The following is a 26356-nucleotide window of genomic DNA, read 5'->3' as shown; positions in this document are numbered from 1 at the left end:
AGCTGAAGAATTACTAAGTGAGGCCTTCTTTCCCAGTTTACCCTACCCCCCCCCCCCCCCCCGACTATTCAAAAACATTATGTTTCTCGACCTCTCAGTTGTGAAATAATGCCAAATTGCACACATCAAAATGCTGATGCCTCAAGTTTTACATGTGCCTATAGTCATGTGAAATCACACATAAACCAAAACTTCATTGATTCAAGTAAGTGTATAATGAAATGTCAAGCCACTCTAATATGATGTGAAGCAGAAACATTTCAAGGTATAAACAACAACTGTTTGCACTTAAACGGTAACTTACAGAAAGAAAAATATCTTAAAGTTTCTCTACAGGAATAAAATCAGACAGAATTTGAGACATTAAAAGACACTAAAAGAGACATTAGCCGTCATAGCCAACAGCTTGATGAAAGAGGGAATTTTTAAAGAATATCTTAAAGAAGGATAGGGCAGTGCAGAGATTTAGGGATGCAATTTCAGAGCATAGGACACTTCTGATATGTCACACAGTTAGTATGCAATATATATTTAAGAGGCATGCTCATGACTTCATTACTGTATCATGGCATAATATCTGAGGGTATTAAGGTGTCAGACTCCATCTTAACTGGGACCACTTGAAGAATGATGCTCTGATGGCAGTACATAATTTAATATTAGCCCAGATACTAAAGTGCCTGTGACTGTAATAAAGAAATATATCAGCAACAAACAACTGTTGAAATGATCAGCTATCACATTACCCATATCTAGCTCTTATGCTCCTGGAACTAATGTACGAACTGGAGACAAAGCCAACACTGTGGCAACAGATGAGGACCTAAGCAGATAAAGCAACATCTGCCATTAGTGGTGCAAAGGAAATTATGTATACATAAAATTGGTGGCATGCAGAGTCCTTAAAGCAGTGGAAAATATGGAGGGATTTGAACACAAGGGTCAGAACAGTAAAATCCAGACTTTGCTGGACCATCAACCAATTTAAGAACTAAGAACAATACAGCATAGGAACAGGCCCTTCAGCCCTCCAACACTGCACTGACACATTTTACCCTTCCATGCTAAAAGTGTCTTCCCTTATAGGATGGGTATCCCTTTATCCCCTTCCTATTCATTATTTATCCATGGATGCTTCTTGAACGCTGCTATTTAATCTGTTTCCAGCAGTTCCTCTGGCAGCATGTTCCAGGCATTCACCACCCTTTCTGTGAAAACTTGCCTTGCGCATCTCTTTTAAAATTCTCCTCTCACACCTTGAACATATCTCCCCCCATAACTGACTCCTCCACCCTGGGAGAATGCTTCATACTTTCCACTCTATTCATGCCATTCATAATTTTATAAACTTCTATTAGGTTGCCCCTTAACCTCCTGTGTTCCAGTGAAAACAAACCCAGTCCAGACAACCTTTCTTCAGAACTAAAATCCTCCATACCAGGTAACACCCTGGTAAATCTTTTCTGTACTGTCTCCAGAGCATCCAAATCCTTCTGGTAGTGTAGTGGCCAGAACTGTATACAATATTCCAAGTGTGGCCCAACTAAAATTCTATAGAGCTGCAGCATAACGTCTTTCCTTATACTGAATGCCCCATCCAATGAAGGCAAGCATGTCATAAGCCATTTTTACGACCTTATCTGCCTGCACTGCCACCTTCAGTGATCTGTGGACCTGCACAGCCAGATCCCTTTGCATATCAATACTTCTAAAAGTTCTGCCATTTACTGTATAATTTCTATCAGTACTTGGCCTTCTAAATTGTATCACCTCAAATTTGTCTGGATTAAACTTCATCTGCTATTTTTCTACACAGCCTCCAACTGACTTATATCCTGCTGTATCCTCTGCCAATCTTCCTTATATCCGTAACTCCACAAATCTTTGTATTGTCCACAAATGTACTAATTAGACCAGCTACATTTTCCTCCAAATCATTTGTGTAGATCATGAACAGCAAAGGTCCCAGCACTGATCCCTGTGGAAAACCACTAGTCACAGCCCTCCATTCCAAAAAGCATCCTTCCAGCACTACCCTCTGTGTCCTATGACTAAGCCAATTCTGTATCCATCTTGCCAGCTCACTCTGACACCATGTGACTTCACCTTTTGTACCAATCTGCCCTGAGAGACCTTGTTAAAGGTTTTACTGAAGTCCATGTGGGCAACAGCAATTGCTTTTCCTCTCATCAATCATCTTCAACACCTCCTCAAAAAACTCAATCAAGTTAGTGAGGCACAACTTCCCACACACAAAACCACGCTGTCTATCGCTAATCAATCCATTTGCTTCTAAATGCTTATGGACCTGAGAATCTTTTCCAATAATTTCCCTACCACCGATGTGAGTCTCACAGCCCTGCAATTTCCAGGATTATCCCTGCTACCCTTCTTAAACAGTGGGACAATATTGACTATTCTCCAGTCCTCTGGGACCTCACCTGTGACCAAAGAGGATACAAAAATGCCTGTCAATGCTCGAGCAATTTGTTCTGTTGCCCCCTTCAATATTCTGTGATAGATCCCATCAGTATCCGGATGCTTATTTAGTTCAGTAAACTCAAAATTACTGAACTGTGAAGTCTGCTGCTAACAAGTAAAACATTGTCAAGGAATACTGATAGTTGACAGGCATGGACATGTTCAAATTTTGTACACAGTCTGCATCAAAAACTATATGAAGTTGTCTGTGCACTGAATCACTTTCCTGCCTATCCACTCTTTTCTGCCTGCAGAATAAAGTGTCCTTTAAATTGGTAGATGTATCAAACATAGGTGGTGAATGAAAGCATTGAGTCAATGAGATTGCACAGGAGAATGTTAAGAGATTGGAGAATGGTGGTGTCAGAGCAACAACCATAATGCTCCTATCATAATGTTCATGGCATATGCTGTCTTTCTGAAGAAGTGTCATGTAGAAATATACAACTTGATTATCAAAATATTCCCAAGTTATGAGATAATGTTAGATGCACTACTTTGTACTCTGCATCAAAAATGAAATATTTCAGGCTTTGTCTAATATCCCATGCAGTGATGTCAACAAATTGTAACTCAAATTTATAAAGTGTTTTAAATGTAAAGAAATGTTCCAAAGCACTTCAGAAGAGAGATAAGGCAACTGGTACCCAAGGTACAATGGATCAAAAATGTAGGTTTTGAGAAGCTTTTAATTGTGGGAAGTTCTAGAGGGTTAAACCCAGGCATCTGGGAGCCAATTCATCAATGCTGAATGAGGTAAGGGAAGGGAGATGTACAGAGGTTGGAATCAGTGGAATGAAGCAGTCAGGTATGAAAATAGAGAGTTAGAGAGTTCACCGGGCTGCCCCTTTTGAGATTATTGTAGTTTTATATGAAAGCCAGCATGTGTAGTGCATGAGCTTTGTAATATGTTGTATGTTTCATTTAACTACCCATTATACTGGCAATAATCAGCTTAACCACTCTAAAGCACATCTTCAGTTTAATAGCTCTTTCCCCTAAGCAGCAATTTGGCAACATGTGAGAGACAAGTGCAAGCCATGCACTTCACTACACTTGCAATATTACTGCTTGGGAACCTTCCCCATAGTATGTGCTTTCCTGCTGGTGTTAACAATAAGCTTCAAGCTAATATTCCAAGCAATTAATTTTATAAGGCAAGAAGATTGACAGCCTACCTTTATTTTGGGAAAAAAAAAGATGACATTCAAATTGGACAAGGTCAGTCATGGGCTTTTGTCTTACTGAAGCTTAGCCAAATATTCATTCAGTTCTTTACCTGCTATGTTCAAGGGCTATGTGATAGGTCGATCACGGCAAAAATGACCAAAGCCATTAAAATCATAAGCAGTCACAGACATTTTTAGGGTTAACGAAGACCCTTTTTGTTTGCAATGTTTCTTTAAATGACATTTCTCATTTCCTTTCCTTTTTCTCCCTGCTGGTTTTCAATTTCTTTCTCATTCATTTTTTTTTTTTGTTTTCTCTCCTATTCGCCTCTGTTATAGATGTTTCTCCCATTTACTCCTTACACTGTCTGCACTGACAGGAAGATCAAATTGTTCAGCCATCATAGGAAACACAGGCTGCAGGAAATCAACAGTGTAGGATGGTGGAAGTCTGGAATTTACTCACCTAAAAGGCTGTGATTATTAAATTGATTGAACTTTTGAAAACTGAATATTTCTCAGAATTTGGCTTTGTATCTTTTAGTGCTTCTGAAATAGAGCAGGAGTTGGCCATTCAGATCCTCAAGGTGACATGTCTATTCAGTTAGTTGATAGTTGGCCTGCAATATCTCCATTGACTCAACTTTGCTCTATATCTCTTCATACACTTACCAACAAAAAACTATTCATCAAATTAACAAGTTCTTTTAGAAGTGACAACTCACTGAATCTATAAAATGAATAAAGGAACAGACAATGTTATCTATGGCATATTGAAGAGCTCCCCATGCCTTAGTGTGGAAATTGCTGTTGATGTATGATTCAAGGACTAATGCTGATCTCGTGAAAATTTTAAGAAGTGTGTCTCCCTCATTAATCATCCAGTATTGCTGTATTTAGTTGGATGGATAAATCATTCTTGTTAATAGTAAATAAGAACTATGATTAACAATGAAGTGCTAAAACCATTCAAAGCACACCCCAGTTGCAGTACTGTGAGTAGTTTTGGGCCCCTTATCTACAGAAAGATATGTGGACAATAGAGGACATTCATTAAACTGATACAAGGAACTATCATTTGAGGACAAGTTGAGAACATTGGGCCTGTACTAATTGGCACATCAAGAAATGAGAGGCAATCTAATTAAAACAAACAACATCAATAGATATGTGTACTTGACAGGGTAGATGCAGAAAGGCTATTTCCCTTGTGGGAGAGTCTAAGGCCAGAGGGCATAAACTCAGAATAAAATATTGCACATGTAAAACAGAGATGAGGAGGAATTTCTTCTCTCAAAGGGTGCTGAGTCTGTGGAATTATTTACCATAGGGGGCTTTCGAGGCTGGGGTCATTAAGAATATTCAAGGCTGATATAGACAGATTTTTAATTGGTAAAATAATCAAAAGTCATGAGGATGGCAGGAAAGTGGAGTTGAGAATTACTAGTGAGTCCGGCAGTCGTATAACAGTAGAGTACTCTTTAAATGTGTGTGAGTGAGCCTTCGCGGGTGGGCGATTGGGGCCGCGGAACACTAGTAAATGTGTGCGTGATTATTATTATTGTCGTTTATTGTTAATGTGCTACTGTGACTGACGGACTATCCTTGGACCGACGACTTTAGGTACGAGACCCCGACAGATTGACCCCCCCCTGTTTAAAAACCGACCAAACAAGCCTTCCTGGTTGACCTCTGCAGTGGGAGATAGGAGACCCAATTGTACGTTGAGCCTGGTTTTAGCGCCTTGCTTGCATACGCGGTAGAGGCTGGGAGGTCTACGCGGGCTACAAGAAGGGAAGTCCTCCAAATCAGCCCGAGACGCGGAGCCTCTGGGCCAAGCGACGGTTACGCGCTCTGCCCATTGACTTCACGGTCCCGAGGTGTTGGCCTCTGCAGGATCAGGCGCGGTTAGATTAGATTAGATTAGATTAGATTAGATTAGATTACTTACAGTGTGGAAACAGGCCCTTCGGCCCAACAAGTCCACACCGACCCGCCGAAGCGTAACCCACCCATACCCCTACATTTACCCCTTTACCTAACACTACGGGCAATTTAGCATGGCCAATTCACCTGACTTGCACATCTTTGGACTGTGGGAGGAAACCGGAGCCCCCGGAGGAAACCCACGCAGACACGGGGAGAACGTGCAAACTCCACACAGTCAGTCGCCTGAGTCGGGAATTGAACCCGGGTCTCTGGCGCTGCGAGGCAGCAGTGCTAACCACTGTGCCACCGTGCCGCCCACGGTTAGGTCTGAGTTCACGCCCCCCCCCCCCACCACCCTTGCACTCGGGCCCCTGGTTCACGTCCAGTGTTCGTGGGGTACACACGGCCGCTGAACGTCAGGTGGTGAGAGAGAGACTCACGGAAACCCAGGGTCGCGCACTCAGGAATCGACACGCGCCCCGTCTGTAACTATCCCCACCCCTGCCCAGGTTGACCCGCGGGGCTAGGGTTTGCCTTACAGGGCGTGGGCTCCCCGACTGGGAGATTAATAAGCTAGTGCCAGCGACACCCCTTAGCATGCCTGCTAGCTTTACTTTAGTTTAGCTTCTGTCAAGTTACACCCGCTGCGCCCCTACCAAGGGTGGAAGCGCGGCTGAAGACCTAGATTGGGGGCCGGAGGGTTCCCTTAGGCTATGCTTCGCTCAGGCTGGCGACCCGCTGATCCGCTGGATGTACAGCGCGAGTGGTGGGCCCGCCAGAAGAAAGATAGGTATGAGAAAGCTTGCGTCCTGGTGCCACAGGCACACGTTAGGCTTGCTGGCAAGGTTCAGCTTTATGTCCAAGACAAGAAAAAGCAGGCCACAGAGCATCTAGAAGCCTAGGCGCTTGCTGCCCGTACGATTTTACTGACCTTATCCGATGCGCCCAGCACCCCGCCGTCCCCCACCTGGGACTGGGAGGGGCTCACAGACAATCCGGACCCCCGGGAATCGTGCACGGGCTATACCCCCGGTGAAAGTTGAATATAGCCCCGGGGGAGGGGAGAGGGGACAGGCCACGACCCTTGCCCATAACCCCCACCTTAAGATGACCTAAGTCTCCCTGACCCCGGGCGACACCATGAAACTCCTGGACAGAGATGCAGATCTGCCACAACCTTCACAATAGGGACGTGGCCGACCTGGTCCGGACCAAACTCCCGGAGAGCCTGTGGTCCAGGCTCCAGCCTGCGCACCAGAATGGGTCCTGGTGCGCTGACCTCAGCGACAGCCGTCGCCAACAGGAGGTTGCCCTCGCCAACTTCAAGGCTGATGTCAGCGAAGCGCTCGGCCATACATCGATCGACTGGAACGCCATTGTGGGTATCACTCAGAAACCTGGGGAGGGCGCCCAGGAATATGGGGTCCGCAAGTTTGAGGCGTTCCGAGCACACAGCGGGGTTCCCGACGCTGATAGGCAGAACCCCGCATTCGTCCAATTATACAAAGACGGCCTGAGCCCCGCACACCAGGCAGTCCTACGGACGGGCCTGGTGCCCTATGTCACCTTTGCGGAGCTTGAGAACTGGGCCATGTCCCTTGACAACTGAGCAGCGCCCGCCGTTGCGGCAGTTTCGACGGACGAACCGGACGTTTGCTTCCGCTGCAAACGGACGGGGCACCGCAAAGCCAATGCCCGCTCTCTTTCCGACGCCCCTGGGGTCCGGGTCCAAAGGGGGGCCAGCCACCTTCACAGCCGCACTCCTCGCGCCCCCACGAACAAGATCACCCCAGACAAGGGGTCAACAGCGACCTCAGCCCCCACAAACCCCGCAGCCCAAGCCCGAAACCCACCACCCCCGACTGGGATCAACTCAGTCGGGGCCAGCTGCTCGAGCTTTTACAGCTGCTCGCCCGACGCAAAGACTGAGTAGCGTCAGCCCCCGTCCCGGGAGCCGACCCCCGTATCTGGGTTTCCGCATCGCTAGGGGGCTGCTGATGCAAGATTTTGATTGATATGGGGGCGTCGGTCTCCCTCACCGAACTTGACCTTCCCTCAACCCACCACTCCATTTCCATGAAAGGGGTTGGGGGAAGCTCGGTTATTGCACGCCGAAGCGAGGCGGTCCTCCTAGAGGTAGACATCATTTTACTCCCCGTGCATTTCTGGGTTTGCCCAAACTCGGAGGGGACGATTATGGGTATCGATCTTCTGGGCAAACTGGGGGCGGTGGTGGACGCGTTCCACCGCCGCCTCCTGTGGACATCCCGCCAATTTCACAAGAGCGCCCATGAGGGTAGATGGGTGCCCACTAAATCCGTCGCTGCGCTGGCCCCCAGTGTGCCCATCACCCGGGACTGGGCCAAGGACGGTGCCTTCGGGGCCATCTGCCAACTAGTCCCTGAGGTGTGGGCCGCAAGCAAGTAGGACTGCAGCCTCGTCCGCTCCCCTCCTGAGCGGATACCCGGTCCCATACACACCCCGTACCGACAATACCCGATTAAACCTGAGGCGCTGCGAGCCACTGAGGCAATCATTGCCGAGCTCACCCGGCACAGCGTCCTGCGCCTCACGGTGTCCACCACCAACTCCACTATATGGCCAGTCCGGAAGCCGGACGGAAGCTACAGGCTCACTATGGACTACACGGCACTCAATAGGGTCACCCCCAGAGAGCGCCCTATCATAGCCAGCCCAACCACCATCTTCAACGGCCTTGAACCCTCACATCAGATCTTTACGGTCCTGGACGTGGCGAATGGCTTTTGGTCCATTCCCCTGCACCATGACTCACAGGACAAGTTTGCCTTCACGCTGCGGGACAGACAGTATACATGGACCCGCCTGCCGCAGGGTTTCCACAACAGCCCTAACATTTTCCACAGGGTGATGAGCCGGATCCTGGAGGGGTGCGACCTCTCCCCCTTCTCGAGCACCCTCCTACAGTATGTAGACAACCTTTTGATCGCGTCCATGGACGCGCGCCACCACCTGGGAGCCCTGGCCGCCGTCCTGCGGACCCTCAGCCGGGCAGGATTCAAAATAAGGCCCAAGTCGGACTGGCTAAAGTCCGGTACCTGGGACACGACATCAGCCAGGGAAGCAAGACCCTACCCCCCGATCGCAAGTCAGCCATCGCCGACATGCCGCGGCCGGACACAGTCAGGGGAATCCACCGCGTCTTGGGGCTTTTTAACACTCCCACCGATGCGTTGTCTGCGCCCAGCACAACCCAGGGCGGCTCCTGCGCATTCCCCTGGCGCACCAGCCACGGCCCAAGGGGCCCTGGGAGAACCTCCAGGTTGATTTCACAGGCCCCCTACCCTCCAGCTGTGGCAAGAAGTATTGCCTGGTGATCGTTGACCATTTCACGTGCTGGGTAGAAGCCTTCCCTACACTGGACTGTACATCTGCCACCGTGGCCAGAGTGCTGGCCTTCGACATCTTCCCGCGCTGGGGAGTCCCCCTCCAGATTGACTCGGACCAGGGCACGCACTTTACCGGGCGCGCAATGAAACTGGCCTGCCGCCTCCTAGGCATCAGACAGCGTTTCCATGTCCCGTTCCATCCCCAGAGCTCCAGGATGGTCGAGCGCATGAACCGGACCCTCAAAGCGGCGATCGCGAAGGCGATCGCCGAAACAGGGCAGGGCTGGGTGGACGTTCTGCCCTGCATACTGATGCGCTTAAGGGCCACCCCAGGCCGCTCCACTGGCCTCACTCCCTTCGAGCTCATGACGGGGAGGGCCATGCGATTACCAGAGAACGTCATGGTCGGGGGGGAAAACATGGCCCCCCTGAGGGACAGGATGACGCGCTATATCAGGCAGCTGGACGCGCAGCTGCGGGCCCTTAGACAAACTGCGCGCGACCAGCAGGACATTAGGGACCAGACAAAACTGCAACTGCCCGCCCAACCCCTTCCCAGCGTAGGGGACAAAGTCTGGTCAGGGCCGCCCCCGACCGGCCCGGCTTCGCCCCCCGGTGGCTGGAACCGCACGAAATCATCCTCACCAGCGACACTTGCACCTGTGCCGTCCACGCTAACACCATGAAGAATAATCAAGCATGGCTTATAATGGGGGAGAATTCATTATCACCATTTTGCACTATTGAAATGTCCTCTTGTCTGTTTAGATAAAGTTTTGCCCCACAGTGATAGTATCCCCACCTCTAGGCAAGAAATTCCAGGCTCAAATCACTATGACGTATTGGTCATGGAAGATGAGTTTATAACACAGCAGCAGGTTGATTATTGACCTGATTTTCCTTCCAATCTGCCTGATGGAGGCAGTATGAGGCATTACAAATGGGAGATCCTCCTGATTAGCCATCCTGCAGAAGGCATTAGAAAACCATTACTATGGTTTACTCAGCATTCATATGCCCATGAGCTATCCAATGGAAGTCCATGGCCCAACTATGGCAAACCAGAATGAGAGAAAAGACTGACAGAGTTGGTGGTTATGTGCCACATTCCTGGATATCTCAAGCCTACCTCTTTCAATAAAAGATAGTTTATAACAGAACAGGGCAAAACAGCTCTCAAGCTAGCTAAGGATTCCTTATCTGAGCAGACCACCCTGGACATCATTATATCAAACAGAGTAAGGTCGAATATTCTGAAAATTTCAGGCTGAATACTATCATGTCCTTATTGATAATTCAAAATGCACAAATATACTGGCAATCAAAATGATGAACATTGAAAGACTGACTAAACAGAAACTTACATTTTGACATAGGTTAGGTTTCTGTTTTAACTAGGCTGGGAGGAACAGATTGATACCACAGCTGGAGACCCTGATCAAGCCAACACTGTGTGTGCGTGTCTGTCTCTCTCCCTTTGCCAAGCATCCGCACAGCTAGACACTGCCCACTAAACTGCACTGGAGGATGTAAATGGTGAGCTTGTGAAGATAGCACATGGTGTTTAGGTGAGAAGAGACAAACGGTGCTGGCAGATGACGAGCATTAATTTCCTACCCAGGAGATTACAGAGGATGCAGGACCACCCGCAGAAGTCACTTGCACTTTTGCATATTGTGCAGAGGTCTAACAGTGTGAGGAAATCACCAGCTGGGTTGGTCATGAATAAATGACTGGAAATACTCTGAAGACCTGGTGGATTTTATGGAGAGGGTAACAGAGTTAATATTTTGAATCAAATATAATTTCTTTAGAAATATGTTTGGAATTGTATTTTCAAGAAGAGTCATATTTGACTTAAAAGTTAATGCTATTTTCTTCTTCACACTTGCTGCCAGACCTGCTGAGTATTTCTAGCACTTCCTGTTCTTATTTCAGATTTTCAGAACTTGCAGCATTTTGATTTTATGAGTGAATAAATTACAATGTTCATTGCTATTTACTACAATGTCAATAGAAACTGAAAGGGCATTTTGGTGTCCTGAGTTCTAAGCACACTTGGAATGTAACTTCACTGCTGCTACATAAACCACTGCCTCAAACTGCAAGAAGCTCTCTACTGAAGTGGAGTGACTGGATTATGAGAACGTCATGGCAGACATTCAAGCTTCTCATTGCTGTCAGTAGGTCTGCAGCTCGCAGTTCTTCTGTTCACATTCCTGTTTTTCTTTTCAGCATCACAACCATCACTAACATCTATATCCTACCAACTTTCATGTGGTTAGTGCTAGATAAAAACAGACATGACCTGCTGATAAGGTATTTCTGATAATGAACAAACATTTAAATGGGAATAATCTAAAGATGCGTCTTGAGAATTTCAAATAATGGGACTGTGACTATTTTCTTTGGCAGCCTTTTCCACCGTCAGATTGTCTTTAACAAGAAAACTTGCTTTAAATTGTCTTGGAAATACTGTGTTTATACTTTGTGTAGATGTTGTTTTGTGTTTCTTGATTGCTGGAGGGCGCAAGGTACTTGTTTCTGTCAATTGCCATCAGTTCTTCCAAGATTTTGGAGAAAATGCCAAGTCCAATTTTCACTCTTCTTTGCTGTATATTTCGTAGACTGATTCATGCAGAATTGTTCAATCTGTCTTTGGATTTCTTCAATCTTATTTATATTTCTTGCCATATAAAGATCTCAACTATGTCTTGCATACTTTGATATTGGACAAATAAATGTTCAGCAAGTTCAAACCTGGGATTTTTGGTGCAGTACCAATGATTTCCCTTCAGAAATCCAAAAACCTTGTTTGCTGTTTGGAATTTCCACCACAAATAATTGTTAAGACTGACTGAATGGCTAATACCTGTTCTTATGTTCCCAGAGGATGAAACCCTCATTATAGTTATGTATTAGCTGGTTGGGGAATTTGATTATAGAACGTAAAGCTATCTGTTTGGATCTTTAATATTGGTAGTACATCGGACATAGCAATTCTTGGCATTAAAAGCCATCATCGATAAAATGTGGATAAAGCACAATAGGTCAAGCAACATCAGCCAAGCAGAGGACTCGACATTTCAGATCTGAACCTTTCATCAGCCATGTCCCATTGATTCTGCCAATTCTGCAATTTTCAATTTTCTTGCACTGAATCGATATGATCTGGTGATTTCCCTTGCCAAGTTAGCCACAGTTTATCTATAAATCATTGCATGCTGTTGTTTAGCTTGTTGGGAAGATGTTTTGTATATGTGAGCTCCCTGAACACTTAAGAGAGGACGTCTTCATGGACGTCTCAGAATACATTCCTCTGCAGCTTCTTTGTTTAGGCAGTGCTGAATCCAAATTAATAATGTCCCCTTGATTTCATAGTAAAAATCATGCTATCTCCCAGGAAATTGTAAGCTTCACAGTGCTTCATTACATGATAATGAACAATATGCTCAAGTAATTTTCAAATAACTCTTGTGAGAGATAAGAGTTCTCTGGCTGACTTTTATTTCTTTTTTGGAATATGACACAGATGTTAGCTTGTCTCCATTGGTCTGCTAAGTAGCCAGAATTGATTGACTTTTGAAAGAGGTTGTTCAATTTTAGAACCAGTTCTTCAGCTGTTAACCTTAAGATCCAGGGAGGTATTTCATCTGGACACAGAGTTTTATTTGGACTTAATTCTTGCAATAATTTCAAAACACTCCCTCACAATAATTTTTCATACAGGGTAAATGGTCACTGTCTAAGCTGAATGTGCGTTAAATCTTCTCTGGTAACTACACCGGAAAATTGATCAGTTAATGCTTTGCTTACGTAATTCTTTCCAGTCCTCCTCCAGACTGCTTAACCTTGTTAAAAAGATGCTGTTTCTCTCTGCATTGTCTTCAGTGTAATTTCCAGAACCGTGGGAGTTCTCTCCTTTTCAGTAAGAACTTGGATGAAACATATTTATCCATGGTGTCTGCTAAAGGCATCTTTCAATTTGTCCACGTCTTCTTTTATCCTGACATCAACATTAAAATAATAAAGTAACAATTATTAAAATTGTGAACATTTTTCTTATTCCTTTCTGGCTTTCCTCTTGGATTTTTTTTGTTACATTTATGTAAAAGATAAGATCACATAATGGCTTTCATGAGAAAAGTGAATGTATTCTCAACAAGTTTGTGGATGACACAAAAATTGGTGGGGAGACAAGTGGTGAGAATATCACAAAGAGTCTGCAGAGTGTTATAGGCAGGTTAAAGCAAGTAGACAAAAACATGGCAGATAGAATATAATGTGGGAAACTGTGAGGTTATACACTTTAGCAGGAAGAATAGAGGAGCTGCAAGTTATTTAAAAGGAGAACGACCACAGATTGCGACAGAACAGAGGGATTTGGGTATCGTTGTCTATGAATCACAAAAAGCTAGTGTTCAAGTTCAATCAGTAATAGGGAAAACAAATGAAATGTTGGCCTTTCTTTCGAAGGGAATGGTGTATGAATGTAGGGAGATTTTGCTAAAACTATAGAAGACACTATTCAGATCGCAGTTGGAATACAGTGACCAGTTTTAGGCCCATTATATCAGGAAAGATATACTAGCATTGGTGGCAGACCAGCAAAATTTCATTAGACTGATACCAGATCTTGAGGGATTGTTTTATGAGGATACATTGAGGAGGTCAGGCATGCACTCATTGGAATTTAAAACGAGAGTTGACCTGATTGAAACTTACAAGATTCTGAGTGTATTTGACTGGTGGATGTAGAAAGGTTGTTTTCCTTTGTTAGAAAGTCTGGGAGCAGAGACAATAATCTCAGAATAAAGGATTGCACATATCTGACAGGGATGAGGAATTTCTTCTTTCAGAGGGTGGTGAATCTGTGATGTTCTTTGCTGCAGAGGGTTGTCAAAGCTGAGTTGTAAGTCAAAGCTGAGATAAACAGATTTTTAGTCAGTAAGGAAATCAAGGGTTATGGGTATGGCAGGAAAGGGGAGTTGAAGATTATCAGATCTGCCATGATCCTAATGAATGGCAAATGGACTCAGTGGTTTGAATGGCCACTTCTGCTCTTACATTTTATAGTCATATATGATGATTATTAATCCCTGGTTCAGAGACTATGGTGAATAACTTGTATTGTTGGTGAGTATGCGGTCCAGAAGATTATTCTTCTTGCTGGGTTCTTCAACCAATTGTTCAATTCCATTATAAACAAGTACCCTTATGAGACCTTTCGCAATTATGATGATAGTGTTGTGATTTGGGATTGTGTTTTTTGCACTCCAGTTAACATTGGGTTGATTAATCCCTACTCCTATTATGATATCAGCATGTAGAGTCTGGCTTTGAATCCTTTTCAAAGCTGTGCTGTGTTGCTCAACAAAGGACTATTCAGTTTACATGTTGAGGGCATGCCCAGAATTAATGGATGATCGAAATAAGAATACTGAGGCTGCTTTCTTTCTTGTTAACGCTGGAACTATATAACACACAGACTAGGCCACAGCTGGGGTTTTGTGTTCAGTTCTGGTCACCACATTACAGGAAGGACATGACTGCTCCAGAGAGAGTACAGAGGAGATTTGCAAGAATATTAGCAAGACTTTCAAACGTTTTTAGGGGGCAGATGTTTGCAGGTAAAGGGACGGTTGGAAAATGGGAAGCCTTCAAAAATTAGATAACGAGAGTCCAGAAACAGTATGTTGCTGTTAGGGTGAAAGGCAAGTCTGGTAGGTGTAGAGAATGCTGATGACTAGAGAAATTGAGGTTTGGGTCAAGAAAAACAAGGAAGCATATGTCAGGTATAGGCATCAGAGATTAAATGAATCCTTAGAAAAGTATAAAGGCAGGAGGAGCATACTTAAGAGGGAAATCAGGAGGGCAAAAGGGGACAAGAGATAGCTTTAGTAAATAGGGTTAAGGAGAATCCAAGGCGATTTTATAAATATATTAAGGACAAAAGGATAACTAAAGAGAGAATAGGGCCCCTTAAAGATCAACAAGGTAGTCTACATATGGAACTGCAGTAGATGGGGGAGAGACTAAACAAGTATTTTGCTATCAGTGTTTATTATGGAGAAGGACATGGAAGACATAGAATGTGGGGAAATAAATAGCGACATCTTGAAAAGCTTCCATATTACAGAGGAAGAGATGCTGGATGTCTTAAAATGCATAAAGGTGGATAAATCCCCAGGACCTGATCAGGTGGACACTAGAACTCTGTGAAAGCTAGGAAAGTGTTTGCTGGGCCCTTTGCTGTGATATTTGTATCATCGATAGTCACAGGTCAGGTGCCAGAAGACTGGTGGTTGGTTAACATGGTGCCACTATTTAGCAAGGGTGGTAAGGAAAAGCCAGGGAACTATAAATCAGTGACCCTTACATCGGTGGTATACAAGTTATTGGAGGGAATCCTGAGGGACAGGATTTACATGTATTTGGAAAGGCAAGGACTAGTTATGGATAGTCAACATGGTTTTGTGCATGGGAAATCATGTCTCACTAACTTCATTGAGTTTTCTTAAAAAGGGTTGATGAGGACTGAATGGTAGACATGATTTCAGTAGGACGTTCAACAAGGTTCCTCATGGTAGACTGGCTAACAAGGTTAGATCTCATGGAATACAGGGAGAATTAGCCATTTGGGTACAGAATTCTCTTGAAGATAGAAGTCAGAGGGTGGTAATGGAGAGAAGTCTGTGACTAGTGTGTGCCACAAGAATTGATGCTACGTCCACTGCTTTTTGACATTATATAAATGATTTGCATGTGAACCTATGAGGTATAGTTAGTATGTTTTCAGATGACACAAAGATTGGAGGTGTGTTGGACAGCGAAGAAGGTTACCTCAGTTTATCAATTGGATCTTGATAAGATGGGCCAATGGGCTGAAGAGTGGCAAGTGCTGCATTTTGGAAAGGCAAATCTGGGCAGGATTATACACTTAATGGGAAAGTCTTGGGGAGAGTTGCTGAACAAATAGACTTTGGAGTGCATGTTCATTGTTCCTTGAAAGTGGAGTTGCAGGTAGATAGGATAATGAAGAAGGCATTTGCTATGCTTTCCTGTATTGGCCAGAGTAATGAGTATAGGAGTTGGGAGGTCATATTGCGGTTGTACAAGACATTGGTTAGGCCACCTTTGGAATTTTGTGTGCAATTCTATCACATGTTTTGAAACTTGAAAGGGTTCAGAAAATATTTACAAGGATGTTGCCAGGGTTGGAGGGTTTGAGCTTCAAGGAGAGGCTAAATATGCTGTGACTGTTTTCCCTGGAGCTTTGGAGGTTGAGGGCTGACCTTATAGAGGTTTATAAAATTATGAAGGACGTGGCTAGGATAAACAGACAAGATCTTTTCTCTAGGTTGAGGGAACCCATAACTAGAGGGCATTGGTTTAAGGTGAGAGGGGAAAATTTAAAAAGGACCAAAGGGGGGAGGTTGGTGTGTGTATGGAGTGAGCTGCCAGAGGATGTGATTGGGACTGCTACAATTACAATGTTTAAAAGGCATCTGGATGGGTATATGAATAGGAAGGGTTAAATGGAATATAGGTCACATGCTGGAAAATGGGACTAGATTAGTTTAGATATCTGGTCAGCATGGACAAGTTTGACCAAAGGGTCTGTTTCCATGCTGTACATCTCTGTGACTCTATGACTTGAAAATTGCATCTATGAGGAAAGATTAGATAGAGGAGGGTCATTTTCCTTAGGACAGAAAGGTTAATTGAGGTAAACAAAAGAGCAAGAGTCTTGGATAGAATGGACAGAGAAGACCTATTTCTCCTAGCAGAGAAGCTAATTACTAGAAAGCGAAGTTTTAAAGTGATTGATAGAGGATTAGAATGGACACAAGGAAAACCTTTTCATCCATGGTGTGTGTGTGTTGGGGTTGTGGGAGGGCAGTGTTGGGAGGGTGGGGGAGATAGTGGGGCACGGGGTGTGTGCGTCAGGAATTTGTTGCCCAGTTTTAGTGGTTGCAACAGAAATCTTTAACTCAGGAACCTGGATCTCCACTTAAAGCATTATAATCTATGGACCCAAGCTATGGACCCAAGTGCTGCTAAGTGGAGTTAGAATAGGTGGCTAACATATTCAGCTATTGTGAACATGTTGGGCTGAATTATCTCTTTTTGAGCTGTAATTTTTCTATCATTCTATGATTAGCATCCAAGCCATCATCAATCGTTGTATAAGTGACTGTAGCTATGCCACTGAATGAACAATTCCAATCATCTGCAGCAGCAGCTGTCTAGCCTCTTAGTATTAAAATGCTATTGAGAAGTTGATAACAATTTTGAAGAGCTTGCTGGTAGTTACATTGATTTCAATCCACGAATCTATGTGGAACTTCAGAGTGCTGTTTGAAAATGAACACATTGGCTCATTATTGAGTTTAATGGTTGTATGAGGCTTATGTCTTTGCTCTGCTTTGAGATGCGATTGTGGCAAGAGATTCATTCTAAAGGGCACCTGTTCTCGCAGGAACTATTCTTCTGGTTTTATGGAAGCTTGGCACAGATGATTGCTTCAATATGACAGTAGCACAGCGGGTGCCTGAGAAGTAGTTATTAAGTCTCAGGTTACAGTGCTGGTGGACACCGACCAGCTTTACATCAATAGTGCTGAATCCACTTTTTGTTTCTACAGGAAACCCAGTGCTTTAGACTTATTGGAAAGTCCTGTTAGTATTAGTCAACAGGTAAAGAGGTGAAGGTGTTGGGATTTCCTGAGTAAAGCATCAATCACTCATTGAAGAAATGTATAGACGAGACTATCTATATTATATGATATGAACTGATATCCCCAATGCAGATAAGAAGCCAGATGGCCAGCCTTGCAACACATGGTGATGCTGCCTCCACATGTAAATCTGTCTGTCAGTCTGAAACTGGGAAGTTAATTCTATGGTCAGTTTACTGCACACCCTCAGATTTTGGAAACAGCTGCCTTTATAATTATTGCCATATCGTTGGGCCTTTGGCAGAAATGTGTGGCAAAATACATGTAGACAGGGCAGTTTTTGAGCAGCCTTCATCTGCCCTGCGAAAAGGTCACCCGATCCAAAACATCAACGCTGATGTCTCTTTGCAAATGCTGCCAGAGCTGCTGAGCTTTTTCAGCAATTTCTATGTTTTTTTTTTGTTCCTTGTGCCCTGCCTTATTCTCTTTTGAGCATGGAAAGCAATCCCCACCCTAAAGAACTTACTATCAGAAACTCAGTGATCATGAAAGCTTTTTCAGAATCTTGACTAGGTAGAACCAACATCAGCTGCAACACCCATATCCTATGGTCAGGAAGAATATGTCGCAAGTGAAGCCTGAAATCGGAAGGGTGAGTCGTGTAAATGCCTGTCATCCATGAATTACCAGACCCTATACATGGATTAAATCTATAATGCGCAACACTGCTAAAGCTTACACAGGATTCTCAGGCCAATTTGAGACTGAACAGGAATTGAGTGATCTGATGGCCCACTATCATTCCTGATCTGTACTTCTGAATTATTGCAGGCAGCCTGACAAGCAATTTGTGGTCTTATTTGTAAACTAGGTAGTACAGGAACACAAATCCACACTAATTTATTCACAGTTTTCTGTGTCCTGATCACCCTGCGCTAGATAGGTGGAAGCGAGATAAATTGTGCATGAAGTTTGCCGTAAAATCTTAAGAGGAAGATATGATTATGGGATTTAAAATGCAATAATGAAAAGTGCCTGTGCTTCAGGTCAGTAAAATGTGATTAATAACTATAAACTTGAGTGAATTATAATCAATGCTCAATTTTGCTGTAATGGTTGATCAGAATTCAAAGGGAGAGACTCTAGTATGCCTTACCATTTAGAGAAGTATTAAGGTGGAATACAAGCTTATATAGAACACTACATTAATCATTAGGTGGAGAAATTGATTCTATACACACACATCGACCTCATATGTACACACACATTTTGTATATAAAGATACATATATTAAATATATACGTATAACAATTACATCCACTTGCTTAGCCTACATATATTCTTCTCAAGACTTCTAAATAAACTTTGCAATGATATTAGGAAATGAAACAAAAATTTGACAGACATTCGCCCTCTGCCTGACTTTCAGTGGCAAGCAATTTAAAGCCTTTCAGTTCAGATTTATAAACAAAATATTTCAAGGCTTCTTTCAACACAGATACAAAAAGCTGCGCCTTTTTCAAATCACACACTGAGATTGCAACATTATCATTGTAAATGCCTTCTCTTTGACAATGGGAGGAGTGACAAGATTTCAGAGTTGAGCTTAAATAAGACTTTTGAGGTTTTCAACATTATATAAAAGGAAGCCAATGGACATTATAAATCATTGTGGAGCAGTTAACCAATCAAATTGCTCATTTTAAATCTCAAGAGACCTTGTAATACAACTGAAAGCAGTCGAAAGGAAATTATAAGCTCTCTCACGTTCGAGCACTAACAAACGGCTAGGACATATTGCCAATACTAATGTGTGGGAGCAAGGAATGGCGAGGCCTGTTGGAGCTTGCCAAGCTCCTGCTCCCTTTGAATTCTGATCAACAATCACATGGAAATTTAGAATTGATTAAAGCTGACTCGAGGCATTATTCTTTATTTAAAATAAACTTATTTATATTTACTTGTGAATCTGTTATGGTGTTGCTGAGCTGCTTGCATTTTATCAGAATAATCTGAATGAAAATAAAGTAAGGTTCATTTTTAAATCATAGAATTTGACGTTTGAAGTGGTCAATTTACATTAGACAGTGAAAGATGTTGTCACATGTTCATATTCAGAAAAGAGTAGGGATTGCAAAGGGGACATGAGAAAGAAAGCAAGAAAGGATACAGAAATTTCACCGAATTTGTCTGTAGCATTCTATGACAGTTTTATTTTAAGTTCAATTACATTATTTTTAAATTTATGTCAACTTCAAATAGAAACTCTTAAATGAAGTCTTTCATAAAGAATGGATATTATCCATTGTGATACTTTTTAAACTAACAAAATGGAAACTGGATGGTTACTGTTCAGAAGAGTATATTCATTGAACGTTCCCTTCGAGCTGGTCTGGAATAACAACAGGTCGGATACTGCGTGCTGTAGCATTCACATGCCAAATCATCGTTCTGATGCTCATTATGGGGCTGTTATAATGCAGACACCAGCTTGAGGCTAGCAGCTGCTTCAAGAAGTGTGAGGTGGCAGCACTGAGTTATAACATCTTAAATCACATTAAACAGCAGTGATGTGAAAGGCATTTAAGAAACAACAATGGAAATTATAATACTGTTGAGTACTAAAGTTTCCATGTACATAATTAGCAGTGACGTGATTTGAACACATTATTAATATCAACTGTGTGAATAATCCACTTAAAGGTTGTGCCATAGTTTGCTCTGACATGATGGCAAAAACGTTTGATCAGTCAGCTCCTGATTGAGACATAAAACAACATGTTGTTGATCCTGGTGCATTTACACAAACATTTTAACAGTCCACAGACCAGGGCACTTGTTATCCACTTGCCTACAAAGCAACAGGGTCTGCCCTTCCAAACCAGTTCATTGTAAAGGCTTTTGGAGAGTGGTTCAAAGATGTGAACGGTGCAATATAAAAGCATTTTTTTTTCATTTTACTTGAATATCTTATTGTTGGCAATCCAAATAGAACACAGTCATGGAAGATTGGGTGCTGGAGCATTGCATCTTCACCACTCTGGGAACTGGCTTGAGTTCCGCCTGAGACCACAGAACAAACTCTTCATATCAATATTGATAAGTATTATCAGAAGACTACAGAGATGGCAGCTGTGAGATAAAAGGAATGTCACACTGCCACAATGGGAAGGCCTTTTTGAGCATGAACAAACATTGAATTGCTGGACAATAGAGGAACTTAACACTGTATCACTGATTTAATTAATACAGCAGCGCTTGGTAAAGAAAGTGGTAGATTGAGTAATAAAGTATTTCACTTCCCAACACTGAAGATCCAACTTGAAAGTTAAAAAAAATAGTGAAATTACGTCCAGCAAGTAATGACATTAATGTGAAGTGGAATCCCAAATCAATTTAGCACCATGCACTTTCCTTGAAAATGTATTTGACTTGATGAATTCAGTTGGTTAAAAAATCTGTGTAGAGATTGAAAATGGTCTGTATCCACAGGGATGCTATGTACTAGTCTCTAAGCAAAGGGGGAGGAAAAGTTTCAAGTGTCTTCCTCATCATCATGGTCACTGCGCATAGACTCTCAGTATGCAAGCATTAAGGCTTGGATTTTTGTAGATTGGTGGAGGCTCCATGCCTTACTCAAAATGGTGCTGGGACTCTGGATCCAGAAATCCATTTCTGCTATATCCTATTTCTGACAAGGTCAGGTGGAAGTGGAGAAGGAATAGGGGATGGGATGTGGTTCCCACCTTGCAGAGTACAGAAGACAGCTGTGCCATTTAATATCTGTGCTGAGGTTCAACTAGATATCATTTCCACTAGAATAAGGTCCCTTTCCCAGTGTATGATTTATGCTAGAGATGAATGTGCACAAAAGGTGGATGTGGTCTGTGGAACTGTTCAACCTGTCACATTATTTAAATCCCATGCTCTTTAAATTTTGAGAAATGTATTGACTGAGCTTTTAATGCCGGAGGAAAGATCATAGAAGCGCTTCACAGGAGGCTCCCAAGCACTGAGGATGTCACCTAAACAAGGGACGAAACGTCTGTAACACAAATTCCCAGCTCGGCGAACAGAACCACAACAACGAGCACCCGAGCTACAAATCTTCTCACAAACTTTGAGCTTTTAATAATTAGTTATTTTATGAAGTTTACAATAGATACTTAGAACTTTATGCTATTTCATCTCAGCATCTTTACTGATGGCTACACATGATGGATATTAGGTTAGCTGCCATGGATCGCCTTGGGGAAAAGAGTGCTCAGTGGAAGACATGGGTTGACGTGAGATGGCGAAGAGGCTATAAGGGATCATGGGGATATGTGGTTAGGTAGAGGAGCACAGATTAACATGGAGGATGCAGGACCATCGGGCATAGGTAGAGCATGGCATATAATAGCATAGACGGGGCATGGGATTTTGGAGGGAGATTAAATGAGTGTAACGGATAACTGTTTCAGTTACAACTAGGAAGAAGAATGAGAGCACTGTGGGGGCTTGTGTTTAGAAAATGATCATGATAATCATATCATTAATATGATTATCTGATATATTATCATATCATGTGACTTGAGGGTATAAAGGTCTCATGCTCCATCTAATATTAGATCATATAATCTAATATGCTAATCTAATATTTGATAGAACATGAGATCTTAATACCCTCAAGTCACATGCTATGAAGCAGTGATGATATAACGAGTACATATCTGAAAGGTATACTTGACAGATTGACTGTGAGATATTGCATAACAATCTCAATATGAATTAAATTAAATATTTTCTCCTAATTAATCAGTTAAGTTGATAAAAATACAGCAAGGCAGCTTTGTCTGTGAAGTAAAATGTAAAAATTTGGGACATTGGTTCATCATAATTCAACATTAATTGTGTTTAAATTAATTTGGAATTGTATTTGATATTCATAAAATGTTAATATATTTTCTCCAGTAAAATTCATCACTTTTGCCTCTGGGTAACAATATTTTTTCCAAAAATATGCTGTATTCATGAAAATTATGAAAGTATATTACTTTATTCAAAATTAACGTGAGCTAAAATGCAGAACAAACCAGATTCATTCAATGCTGTATGTTACTCATTACATTTACAAGAACAGTTATTAACAACTGTGGGTAGTTATAGCTCCTACCCATTGGTTTACTATGGCTGAGGATACTTAGAATGTAATCTTTCTCATTACTCCTTATGGCATATAATGGACTTGGAATGTGTCAGTCTGCAACAGTCTGGAGAACATTTCGCATTGGAACACCAGCAGCTTCTAGGCACATCAAAGAGCACCATTCACCTAGTTGTTTGGCCTCCTGCCATGATTAATATTTAGAATCCTGCAGCATAGTGCTATCTGGAATGAAACTGAACAAATACAATTGCATTTGATTTGCAAAGGTGCATTTCACAAGGAAGTGGACAAAGCCATCTTTCCTGTTAGAGTTACCTCAAGGATAACATGCAAAGGGAGTGAGACTCCAAGCTACAGGAATGACCTGTCAGGGAGAACACTTCTCACCATCAGCCCAGCTGCATTTTGGTACATTTATGTAAGTTCTAAAGATGAGGTAATCTAGAACATAAGAGGACAAGCACATAAAAACTAGGAGCAGGAGTAGGCAATTCAACCCCTCGAGTCTGCTCCACCTTTAGATAAGATCAGTACTGATCCCATAATGGTCCCAACTCCACTTTCCTGCCAACTGTTCATAACCATTCAACCTATTACTAATTAAATAAATGTCTATCTTCTCCTCAAACTTACTCACTGTCCCGGCATCCATTGCAAACTGACGTAGTGAATTCCACATTTCACTATTCTTTGAGAGAAATAATTTCCCTCATCTCTGTTTTAAATCTGCTATACCTATCTGAAAACTGTAACTCTTGTTCTGGACTACACCACAAGAGGAAGCATCCTTTCTACATTTAACGTGTCAATTTCCTTTACCATCTTATATACCTCAGTTAGGTCACCTCTCATTGTTTTAAACTCCTTATAAACTGTTCAATCTCTCTTCATAAGACAAACTCCATATCTCTGGTATCAACCTAGTGCACTTACCAAATCATTGTGACAGTCTGCTCAGGGAAACATATAGAATCATAGTCATAGAGATGTACAGCATAGAAACAGATCGTTCAGTCCAACTGGTCCACGCTGACGACATTCCTAAATTAATCTAGTCCCATTTGCCAGCAGTTGGTCCATATCCCTCCAAACCCTTCCTATTCATGTACCATTCCGTTGCCTTTTAAATGTTGCAATTGGACCAACCTTCACCACCTCCTCTGACAACTCATTCCATACACGTACCATGCTCTGCGTGAAAACGTTGCCCCTTAGGTTCCTTTTAAATCTTGTGCCTCTCGCATTAAATCTATGCACTACCCCACCCCAGAGAAAAGACCTTGTCTACTTACCCTATCTATGCCCCTCATGATTTTATAAAACTCTTAAGATTATCCCTCAGCCTCTGATGCTCCAGGGAAAACAGCTGTAGCCTATTCAGCCTCTCCCTATTGCTCAAACCCTCCAAACCTGGCAACATCCTTATAAATCTTTTCTGAACCCTTTCAAGTCTCACAACATCCTTCCTGAAACAGAGAGACCAGAATGGCATACAGTATTCCAAAAGTGGTCTAACCAATGTCCTACCACAACATGACCTCCTAACTTCTATACTCAAAGCGCTGACGAATAAAGGAAAGCATACCAAACCTCTTCTTCACTCTCCTACCTACCATGAATGCACATTCAAGGAACTATAAACCTGCACTCCAAGGTCTTTTTGTTCAGCAATACTCCCCAGGATCGTACTATTAAATGGATAAGTGCTGCCCTGATTTGCCTTTCCAAAATGCAGCACTTCACATTTATCTAAATTAAAATCCATCTGCCACTCCTCGGCCCATTGGCCTATCTGATCAAGATCCTGTTGTAATCTGAGGTAACCCACTTCACTGTCCACGACATTTCCAATTTTGTTGTCATCTGCAAACTTGCTAACTAAAACCTCCTATGTTCACATTTATATAAATGACAAAAAGTTGAGGACCCCAGTGGATTGCCCAATACCAATCCTTGTGGCACACTACTGGCAACAGGCCTCCAGTCTGAAAAGCAACTCTCCATCATCACCCTCTGTCTTCTACCTTTGAGCCAGTTCTATATCCCAAGTGGCTAGTTCTCCCCGTATTCCATATAATCTAACCTTGCTAACCAGTCTACCACGAGGAACCCGCTGTCCTCAGAAATGGCTCAGAGGCAGTGACAGGCCTTCTGAGTGCCCACGCTACTGGAAGCATGCTGCTCAATTTAATGTAACTGCTTAATGTTAGTCCTGGTACACATTTCCCTGCAAATGTAATGTTAGTATATAATAGTTAGCACCACACCCAGTTTCTTAAATAATGGCAGACAATATAAGCATTGGTGCATCACATATCTCTCTACAAGATGAAAAGGCACATCAGATAATATAGTGCACCCATCCTGGGGGTTTGTGAGAGTAATAATGTGTCATATTTGCCTCAGACAAAAAAATAGAGACACCACATGTGGGATGAATCAGCATAAGGGAATGATGTGATTTAATATACAATTGTGCAATCACTTATGTAAATACAAACACATTAAATATCTAATCAAATAGTGTAATACAAGCTCATTGCAGTGATATGGTTTTATGCATCTATCTAATGAATCCAAGTGCCAATTATAGGCCCACCTTCACATAATCTAATGATTATAAACATCTGTTGACTGCAAAATAATTATATTGATGGTTAATTCAACTTTCAGACATTAATAAGCTCTAATAACAAAGCTCTAAACAATTAATTCTTCACTGAATTCTATCTTTTCTGCATGTGTGATGGCTATCCCTGGCAATTCTGCTGATGGGAAATAAAAAAATCTTAACTTGGTTCAACATCTGGAAGAAGCAGCTTTTCAAGTAAAATCAACATGAATCATAAATTAATAACTGTCCAGAACTTAATCCTTGAGTAAGTATCCTTTCTTGCTTGGTCATGGTACTATAAGTAAGATAAAGCCATAAGTAAGCAATCAGGAAGGAGAGATTGGGAGTGAGACATGGCCCAACTGAGTACATTGTTCAGGGACTTTGGAGGCAGTGTGGGAACTTGGTGCAGAGGGGAAGATGTGCATTTTGCTTGCTTTTTTGGCTCAGATTTTGTAAGTTTTTTTTTAAACAGGGTAAATTGAAGCCCAGGATCAGAGCCCAGCATAAAAGAGTGACATCACAGAAAAAACACAAGTTCAATGTTTGGTAATAGCTGCTAATTTGATTATCTATGACAGGATGCTTTCACATTGAAGATAAACGTGAGAAATATTTACAGATTGCAAGCTAAAAGACTAGTAGGACAGTATTAAAACAAATGAAGAACTATATAAATAAAATGGAGATGCAGGGCCTGGCGATGTGTTGTGCCTGCTTGTGAACTCCATTGTGGTTCACAGTGACCACATCTGTCACAAGTGTTGGCTGTTTGAAGAACTGTGGCTCAAAGTTGATGAGCTGAAGTCTGAGCTTCAAACACTGCCACACATCAGGAGTGGGAGAGTTACCTGGAAGTTGTTTTTCAGAAGGCAGTCACACCCCTTGAATTAATTACCTTAAGTTTGGTCAGTAGTTGTGGGCAGTTGGACATTACTAGAGTGAGGCATGTAGTAGGATTCTTAA

The sequence above is a fragment of the Chiloscyllium plagiosum genome, unplaced genomic scaffold (genome assembly GCF_037043375.1).
Source record: "Chiloscyllium plagiosum isolate Xiang-an unplaced genomic scaffold, Cpla_swu_hap1 HiC_scaffold_11, whole genome shotgun sequence".
NCBI lineage: Eukaryota > Metazoa > Chordata > Chondrichthyes > Orectolobiformes > Hemiscylliidae > Chiloscyllium > Chiloscyllium plagiosum.
Note: the sequence above shows the minus strand (reverse complement) of the source record.